Source organism: Dendrobates tinctorius, unplaced genomic scaffold (assembly GCF_039654945.1).
Source record: "Dendrobates tinctorius isolate UK_male_01 unplaced genomic scaffold, ASM3965494v1 ptg000140l, whole genome shotgun sequence".
In the NCBI taxonomy this organism is placed as follows: Eukaryota; Metazoa; Chordata; class Amphibia; order Anura; family Dendrobatidae; genus Dendrobates; species Dendrobates tinctorius.
The window spans coordinates 8,731,593-8,741,579 of NW_027361808.1; positions in this window are offsets into that span (position 1 = coordinate 8,731,593).

A 9,987-nucleotide genomic window follows, 5' to 3' on the forward strand; every position below is an offset into this window, starting at 1 on the left:
TCCTTTGGGGTCTGCTCTGGGGCAGTTAGTTTTCCCCTTTTCTTGCTTCAGGCTTATTTAGTCCTCCGGCTTTGATGAAGCGTCTAGGACCATCGTAGGTACGCTCGACAGTTGCTGCTAGTTGTGTGGTTAGGATCAGGGATCTGCAATCTGCATAGTTACCAACCGCTCTGGTTTTCTGTGACTTAGCTTGTTTTGTTTTTTTTCTCCTCGGTGACCCATTCATAACAGCTTCCTGTGAGGGATCCAGGCCTCGGTCCGCTCGAGCTCCTGTGAGCTGTCATGTTTGCCGGCAGTCCGGTCACCTTGCCAACTGGTGCCCACAGCAGCTGGGAGAACGCTCGCGCCTAGTGGCCATAGGAGGCGGCGCACTAGAATCAGCGGCGTTTTACTCCAAGCTCTTTTAAGGGGACTCTTGAGGTTGAGTCTTCCACTCTGGCGGTGGAGGTTTGCATGGATTCCGGGGCAGAGGGCAATTTTATGTCATCAGCCTTCGCTCAACGGCACGCTATACCCCTGGTTATGATGTCTACACCAGTCACCGTCAGAGTGGTGAATGGCGCCACTCCACCCTCACAGATATCCCACCAGACCGCCCTGTTATGAATGGGTCACCGAGGAGGAACAACAAAAAGCTAAGTCCCAGAAAACCAGAGAGGTTGGCCACTATGCAGATTGTAGATCCCTGATCTTAACCACAACAACCAACAGTAGCAGTGGAGCGTTCCTACGTTGTTCCTAGACGCCTCGTCACTAAATAAACCTAAAGCAAGAAAAGAGAAAACTAACTGCCCCAGAGCAGACCCCAAAGGAAAAGACAGCCCCCACACATGTATTGACGGTGAAGATGAAAACACATACACAGGCAGGAAAATAGGCTGAGCAAACGATGGGGCCCGACTAACTAGAAAGGACAGGAAAGGATAGCAAAATTAACCTTGAAGTCACTAGACTTCTCCCACTATATCAGCACTCTGAAATATTCTGAAACAGAGCAAAAAGATGCCAATCTAATAAGGGACAAAATTGCAAATTGGCAAATACAGATAAATAGGAGTGGAAGTTCAGCATAGCCCCAGCAGGGGCAAGCTGACCACACAAGAAACTGAATTGACCAACAAATGCAAGTGTGAACATTAGCAAAAAACAAACTTAACTTTAAGAAGACTGGTAGAGAGCTGAAGTCCAAGACCTGAGAAGCAGACTGAATCACCAGCAGCAGGATAGGGCGTCGGCTGTCTTATATCCAGTCTGATACTCCAGAGATACAATCGTTATCCTTCTCATCAGGTGGCAGATCACTACCACTTAAACCAACCTCATTACCTCCTGTCACCACCAGAGGGAGAACGGAAGGAGAACGCTCAACTGGAGGAGCAGAAAATGAGCTCATAACAGTACCCCCCCCTTGAGGAGGGGTCACCGAACCCTCATCCATGCCACCAGGCCGATCAGGATGGGCCCGGTGAAAAGCATGAACCAATTTATTGGCATGAATATCAGAGGCAGAGACCCAAGAATTATCCTCCTGGCCATAACCCTTCCATTTGACCAAATACTGGAGTCTCCATCTAACCAAACGAGAATCCAATATTTTCTCTACCTCATATTCCACATTGCCTTTAACCAATACAGGGTCAGGAGGTGCCGCCACAGGAACTACTGGCTCTACAAACCTCTTCAACAGTGACTTGTGAAATACGTTATGGATTTTGAACATAACTGGAAGAGCCAATCGAAAAGAAACAGGATTAAGAATCTCCAAAATCTTATAAGGTCCAATAAATCTGGGCTTAAATTTTGGAGAGGCAATAGGAATATTCTTAGACGACAGCCAAACTTTATCACGCACTTTAAACCGGGGACCAATGGTCCTATGCCGGTTGGAAAAACGCTGGGCCTTTTCCTGAAAGAGTGACAACTTATCCACCACTTGGTCCCATATCTGCTGCATTCTCACAACCACAGTGTCCACACCTGGGCAGGACGAAGATTCCACTTGCCCTGAAGAGAATCGAGGATGAAACCCAAAATTACAGAAAAAGGGTGACATCAAAGTGGCAGAACTAGCTCTATTGTTCAGCGCAAATTCGGCCAAGGGCAAAAATGAGACCCAATCATCTTGATCAGCAGATATAAAATGTCTTATTTAAGATGTTTTATATCTGCTGATCAAGATGAATTCCCAGATTGGAACAAATGGCTTTCCAGAATCTGGAAACAAACTGGACCCCTCTATCGGACACAATGTTCTCAGGAATCCCGTGTAACCGAACCACCTGTTGTAAAAACAAGGGTACCAACTCAGCGGAAGATGGCAACTTTGGGAGTGGTACAAGATGGACTATCTTCGAAAATCTATCACAAATCACCCAGATAACAGTCTCTCTGAGAGACAGGAAGATCAGAAATAAAATCCATTGAGATATGGGTCCATGGCCTCTTGGGCACCGGCAGGGGCATCAGCAACCCACTAGAATGAGGACAGGGTTTAGACCAAGAACAAGTCCCACAGGACTGTACAAAATTCCTGACATCACAAGATAAGGCAGGCCACCAAAACGACCGACTCACCAAATCTCTGGTACCAAAAATACCTGGATTCCCAGCCAATGCGGATCAATGGACTTCAGACATCACTCTCTTTCTCCACTGGTCAGGAACAAACAATCTTCCCATAGGGCAACGCTCAGGTTTATCCTCCTGAAATTCCTCCAGGGCGCGTCTCAAATCGGGCGAAATGGCAGAAAGAACTACCCCCTCACCTAGGATAGTAGTAGGCTCGGTCACATTAAGAGAATCAGCAAAGAAACTCCTAGAAAGGGCGTCTGCCTTTACATTCTTAGTGCCCGGAAGAAAAGAGACCACAAAATTAAAACGCGTGAAAAACAAGGCCCATCTAGCCTGTCTAGGATTCAAGCGTTTGGCCGACTCCAGATAAATCAGATTCTTGTGATCGGTGAGGACCACAAATTGATGTCTAGCTCCCTCCAACCAATGTCTCCACTCCTCAAATGCCCATTTTATGGCCAACAATTCCCGATTCCCCACGTCATAGTTGCGTTCAGATGGAGAGAACTTTTGAGAAAAGAAGGCACAGGGATTCATCTTAGAAGTCACAGGGTCTTTTTGGGACAAAACAGCTCTTGCACCAATCTCAGAAGCGTCTACCTCCTCTTGAAATGGAAGTGAGACATCAAGTTGCTGTAAAACTGGAGCTGAAGTAAATCTCCGCTTAAGCTCCTGAAATGCTGAAACAGCCTCAGGAGACCAATTCAGCACATCGGCTCCCTTCTTGGTCAGATCAGTCAGTGGTTTGACAATACTAGAAAAATTACCTATAAATTTATGATAGAAATTAGAAAAACCCAAAAACTTCTGGAGAGCCTTCAAAGAAGTAGGCTGAACCCAAGCTTAGTAAACCATCAGGCACTCTTAACTCTGGAGAATAAATGAGACATCAGAGGTAACGGGTACTGATATTTAACCGTCATCTTGTTAAGGGAACGATAATCAATACATGGTCTTAATGAACCATCTTTGTTGGCCACAAAAAAAAACCCAGCACCTAAAGGTGATGAGGATGGTCTAATATGACCCTTCTCCAACGACTCCTTAATATAGGATCGCATAGCATCATGTTCGGGTACAGATAAGTTGAAAAGCCGACCCTTGGGAAATTTACACCCAGGCATCAAGTCAATTGCATAGTCATAACTCCTATGAGGAGGCAAAGACGCAGACTTACTCTCACTAAATACATCAGAGAAATCAGCCAGATAATCAGGAACATCATGAGACTGAGGAATCATAGAATCATAGAATCGTAGAGTTGGAAGGGACCTCCTGGGCCATCTGGTCCAACCCCCTGCTCAAAGCAGGATTCGCTAAATCATCCCAGTCAGATGTCTGTCCAGCCTCTGTTTGAAGACTTCCATTGAAGGAGAACTCACCACTTCTCGTGGCAGCCTGTTCCACTCATTGATCACTCTAACTGTCAAAAAGTTTTTTCTAATATCTAATCTGTGTCTCCTCCCATTCAGTTTAATCCCATTGCTTCTAGTCTTTCCTTGTGCAAATGAGAATAAAGTTGAGCCTTCTACAATGTGACAGCCCTTTAGATATTTGTAGACAGCAATTAAGTCTCCTCTCAGTCTTCTCTTTTGCAAACTAAACATTCCCAAATCCTGCAACCTTTCCTCATAAGACAGGGTTTGCAGACCGGTCACCATTTTGGTCGCTCTTTTCTGAACTTGCTCCAGTTTGTTGATGTCTTTTTTAAAATGTGGTGCCCAAAACTGGACACAATATTCCAGATGAGGTCTGACCAAAGAGGAGTAGAGGGAAATAATGACTTCACGTGATCTAGACTGTATGCTTCTGTTAATACATCCTAGAACTGCATTTGCCTTTTTTGCTGCTGCATCACACTGTTGACTCATATTCAGTCTGTGAAGAAAAGGAGAGGTGGAGAAAACAGAAGCGTCCCTAAGAACACACTGACAACCCCAACTCACCACAGACACAGATTTCCAATCCAAAACTGGGTTATGAGTTTGCAACCAGGAGAACCCCAGAACAATAGTATCGTGCAAATTATGCAGCACCAAAAATGTACAATTTTCTTGGTGGTCTGGGGCAACTCGCATTATCACCTGGGTCCAAAACTGAGGTTTATTCTCCACCAAAGGAGTGGCATCAATACCCCTCAAGGGAATAGGTATCTGCAGAGGCGTCATGGACAAACCACAACGTTTAGCAAAGTCCAAATCCATCAGATTCAGAGCTGCTCCTGAATCCACAAAAGCCTTAGTGGAAAATGTGGACAAGGAGCAGATCAGAGTAATTGCCAAAAGGAACTTAGATTGTATACTGTCCACAGCAAATGTGTGTGCAAAACGTTTCTCTTCTTTAGGGCAGACAGAAATAGTATGAGAGGCGTCTCCACAGAAAAAACACAGCTTATTACGCCTTCTAAACTCCCGATGTTGTGCCCTAGACAAAACCCCATCACATTGCATAGGTTCAATTTCAAAAACTGACCGTCACATCCAAGCATAAACATTGTGTGAACAGGTGCTTAACCTAGAGTCGCCAACTCATATACATGCAAGCAAAAAAGGAAGCACACTGTAGCACCATAACATGCAAATATGAAAAATGAATCGCATTACTGCATTAGAAATATGAAAAATTGAGAAAATTTAGCGCATAAAATGGCCAAGTTATGTGTACCTGGAAGCCAACGTTAAGGCATTTCTCGTTTTCCAGGTCCCTGCCTATGCCAATCCTCATTAAGACTGAAGTCTCCATCTGAATGGGAACCTATGAAAAATCTTCTGTTTAGACTGAAGTCTATATCTCTGTGGAGGGGAAGTGGCCCTGCTTTGATTAAAAATGCCTGCGGCTAACAGGTGGAGTACTCAGTCAGAAAGTAAATGAATACAATTTCAAAAACTGACCGCCACATCCAAGCAAAAACATTGTGTGAACAGGTGCTTAACCTAGAGTCACCAACTCATATACATGCAAGCAAAACAGGAAGCACACTGTAGCGCCATAACATGCAAATATGAAAAATGAATTGCATTACTGCATTAGAAATATGAAAAATTGAGAAAATTTAGCGCATAAAATGGCTAAGTTATGTGTACCTGGAAGCCAACGTTAAGGCATTTCTGAGCAGCTCTCAGCGGTGGATACTGAGATTAGACCAGGACAGAAACATTCACTCTGAAATGGAAATCATGCATACCACACAATGTGCTCTTCACTGAGAAGGTAATCATTCTAAATGACACGGCACATAAGATTGAGAAAGTCCAACAGGTGATACCATAGGCTCAGAGAGGACAATAATATTTAAATCCCTTTTTCAGGACTCATTCATTATAGCAGTTGGCATACTGATGAAGGTCGAGTTAGACCGAAACGTCTATTTATTTGTACCACTGACTATTCAATAAAATTTCTACTAAATATTTATTTGTACCACTGACTATTCAATAAAATTTCTACTAAATCAGCTAAACAAGTTGAGTGCCAGGTTTTACTTATTTACAACCGATATTAAACTTGATGAAATTAGGTCTCAGCCTACACCCTGATTGACCCTGGGCACCAACATCACCAGTTGCTGCTCAGAAGTGTCTTTGGCACGGGTACTTCCTCCTGCCCATCCTGGTTCCAGCATGCCTGCTGTTTCCGGGGAGTATCAATGTCACTTTGCCACGAAAACGTCCAGTCGTGTTGCGGTCGCGTTAGCCGAGTCTATGGTGCCTGCAGTTTAGGTGCTTCCTATGTGGGCTGCGGGTTCTGGTAATAAAGGCTGGTTCCGTAGTGCCAATAGGACAAGCACCCCCTGTAGAACTGTGGGTTTCGGTAAGTGCGGCAGGATCGCGGCCTTGCAACTTTGTTTTTCATGGGTACCTTCTGCTACCCATCCGGGTTCCAGCACCGTCAGCTGGTTCTCGGTAGTTCCATTGACTCTTGTAGCTTCTGCTACCCATCCGGGTTCCAGCACCGTCAGCTGGTTCTCGGTAGTTCCATTGACTCTTGTAGCTTCTGCTACCCATCCGGGTTCCAGCACTGTCAGCTGGTTCTCAGCAGTGTCTTTGGCACGGCTACTCCCTCCTTCACAGTCTGGTACCAGCACGCCTGCTGTTTCCGGGTAGTGTCAACGTCACTTTGCCACCAAAACGTTGTCCTGTCGTGTTGCGGTCGGGTTTGCCGAGTCTATGGTGCCTGCAGTTTAGTTGCTTCCTATGTGGACTGCGGGTTCTGGTAATAAAGGCTGGTTCTGTAGTGCCAATAGGACAAGCACCCCCTGTAGGACTGTGGGTTTCGGTAACTGCGGCCGGCTCGCGGCCTTGCAACTTTGTTTTTCATGGGTACCTTCTGCTACCCATCCGGGTTCCAGCACCATCAGATGGTTCTCGGTAGTTCCATTGACTCTTGTAGCTTCTGCTACCCATCCGGTTCCAGCACCGTCAGCTGGCTCTCGGCAGTGCCTTTGGCTGAGGTGCCCTCTTCTCGGTATCCGAGTTCCAGCAACGTCTGCTGTTCCTTGGTAGTGCTTTCTAGCACAGGTACCTCCTGCTTAGTAACCATGTTCCAGCACCGTCAGCTGGTCCACGGTTGTGCCATTGGCTCTTGTTCCTTCTGCTGCCCCTCCGGGTTCCAGCACCATCAGCTGGTCCTCGCTAGTTCCATTTGCTCTTGTTCCTTCTGCTACCCATCCGGGTTCCAGCACCGTCAGCTGTTTCTTGGCAGTGCCTTTGGCTTAGGTGCCTCCTTCTCGGTATCCGAGTTCCAGCAACGTCTGCTGGTCCTTGGTAGTGCTTTCTAGCACAGGTACCTCCTGCTTAGCAACCGGGTTCCAGCACCGTCAGCTGGTCCTCGGTAGTGCCATTGGCTCTTGCAGCTTCTGCTACCCATCCGGGTTCCAGCACCGTCAGCTGCTTCTCGGCAGTGCCTTTGGCTTAGGTACCTCCTTCTCGGTATCCGAGTTCCAGCAACATCTGCTGGTCCTTGGTAGTGCTTTCTAGCACAGGTACCTCCTGCTTAGTAACCGTGTTCCAGCACCGTCAGCTGGTCCATGGTTGTGCCATTGGCTATTGTTCCTTCTGCTGCCCCTCCGGGTTCCAGCACCGTCAGCTGGTCCTCGCTAGTTCCATTTGCTCTTGTTCCTTCTGCTACCCATCCGGGTTCCAGCAACGTCAGCTGGTTCTCGGCAGTGCCTTTGGCTGAGGTGCCTCCTTCTCAGTATCCGAGTTCCAGCAACGTCTGCTGGTCCTTGGTAGTGCTTTCTAGCACAGGTACCTCCTGCTTAGTAACCGTGTTCCAGCACCGTCAGCTGGTCCACGATTGTGCCATTGGCTCTTGTTCCTTCTGCTGCCCCTCCTGGTTCCCGCACCGTCAGCTAGTCCTCGCTAGTTCCATTTGCTCTTGTTCCTTCTGCTACCCATTCGGGTTCCAGTACCGTCACCTGGTTCTCGGCAGTTCCTCAGCCTTCTTGTACCTTCTGCTACTTTTCCAAGTTCAAGCTTGTGGAAATGGTTTTTGGTTCTCACTCTGGATCTCCCTGATGACGACCCTGAAGACGACGACCCTGAAGACCACACCGAAGAAGACCAAAAAGATGACCCTGAAGAATATGACCAAGAGGACAAAGAACATGAAGAAAACCACCAAGATGCAGAACAACAAGAGACAGAAGACCAAGAAGCAGAAGAACAAAAATCAGAAGAACCAAAAGCGGAAGAACATTAAGCATAAGACTAAAAATCAGAGCAAAAGATATGATCTTAATTATAAGCAGAAGAAGACTAAGCAGTGTATGGGGGTGAGTCCGTTCCTCCTCGTGGTGCCCCTGGAAAATGCCTGCTGCAGGCCAAACTGAACACTGACAAATCCTGTTGTAAATCTTTTGTGACAGGCAGAACAGAAGGTGTAATCTTCAAACTTTTATAGATAACAACTACAGGAATGCCTGTCACAAATAAGAATATGATGAAGAAGAAGAATAGGAAGAAGATGAAGAAGTAGAATATGAAGAAGAATAATCGTTGAATAAGAAGAATATGAAGAATGTAAAAAAAAAAAAAAGAATAATAGGAAAAAGGTGAAGAAGAAGAAGATGAATGAGGTGCAGAAGTTGATGAAAAAGATGCTGCTGCTGAGGATGATGAAGGAGAAAGTGTGGGAAAAGTAAAAAAGAAGGTGAAGAGCATGGAAGTAGTGAAACATACATATCTGACAAAATATAAAAAAGGTTAACATAGTCAATATCTTTGTAAAACGTCTTAAAAAAAAAAATAAATTCCTGTTATTACATTTAATTGGGCTCATCCGCTATGCCTTTAACGTCTCCTCCACCTCCCCCAATACATTCTACATTATTCTTAGTTGTTTTTCTTCATGTAGAATTAACCTACAAAGAAAGAAAAGGTTTTTTTTAATTCCGATATTTCTGTCCCATTGACTTGAATGGGGCTTCCGGTATCGGAATCGGCGATACCCGATACTTTTTGGGTATCAGTCCGATCCAATCCGATCCGATATTTCACGATATCGGATGGTATCGCTCAACACTATTCCTGACCAATCCACCTCTCTCTGCTATTACACTTGTAATTGTGTATTTTTTCATGTATAATATTAATGTTGTCAGATCTTATGGACAGAATAAATGTTCGTGCACACCACCTGAAAATCTTAGATCACGGGAAAAGGGGTAGAAGAGTAGGAAAAGAACGTGCAATAAAATATAAATTTTATTTACATGATTATAATTAAAAGCTTAAAATTCACAAACATCCAAAGAGTATATACGTACATTGGAATACAGTTCTTGTAGTGTATTTACTGTGATGAACTAATTCCCGATTAATTGAGGAGCAAGAAATGCTTTAATCAAAGAAATATGGTATTCTCTGACTCTTGTCCCTAATAAATTATAAATCAGGTTATTGCATTGTAATTTAGAATTAATTGATGAGCCTACAAACTGTCAGTCTGCAATATCTCTATAGCCTATAGATATTATTAGGTGTTCCTTATAAAGAAGGCAAGATGGACTATGGCAATATGTAAATTTGATATAAGGTTGATATATTCTAAGTATATTCTAATTAGGAGATATGGCTTGGGCATATATGAGGCAAGACCAAGCTGTCAAGGACCGCATAACAGGTCCGTTTTGCGTCCTGTGCAGTGCAGACAAACGGGGCTCGCAGCGTCCGGGGAAGAGACAGGACGGCACGCAACCGCCGGTGAGCAGGTCCTGCGGCTCGTGACCGCAGGGGGGAGGGACCGGGGCGGAGCCAACAGCAGGACGCCTGGAGGAGCTAGCGGGACGCGGCGGGGTCCAATCGGACCGCAGGATGGTAAAGCGATTCGGGGCAACCGGGTAAGAGCACCAGAACCAGGACAGTAGTCAGGGTCAAGCCAAAGGAGTCAGGAAACCGAGAGGGGCAATAACGGTAC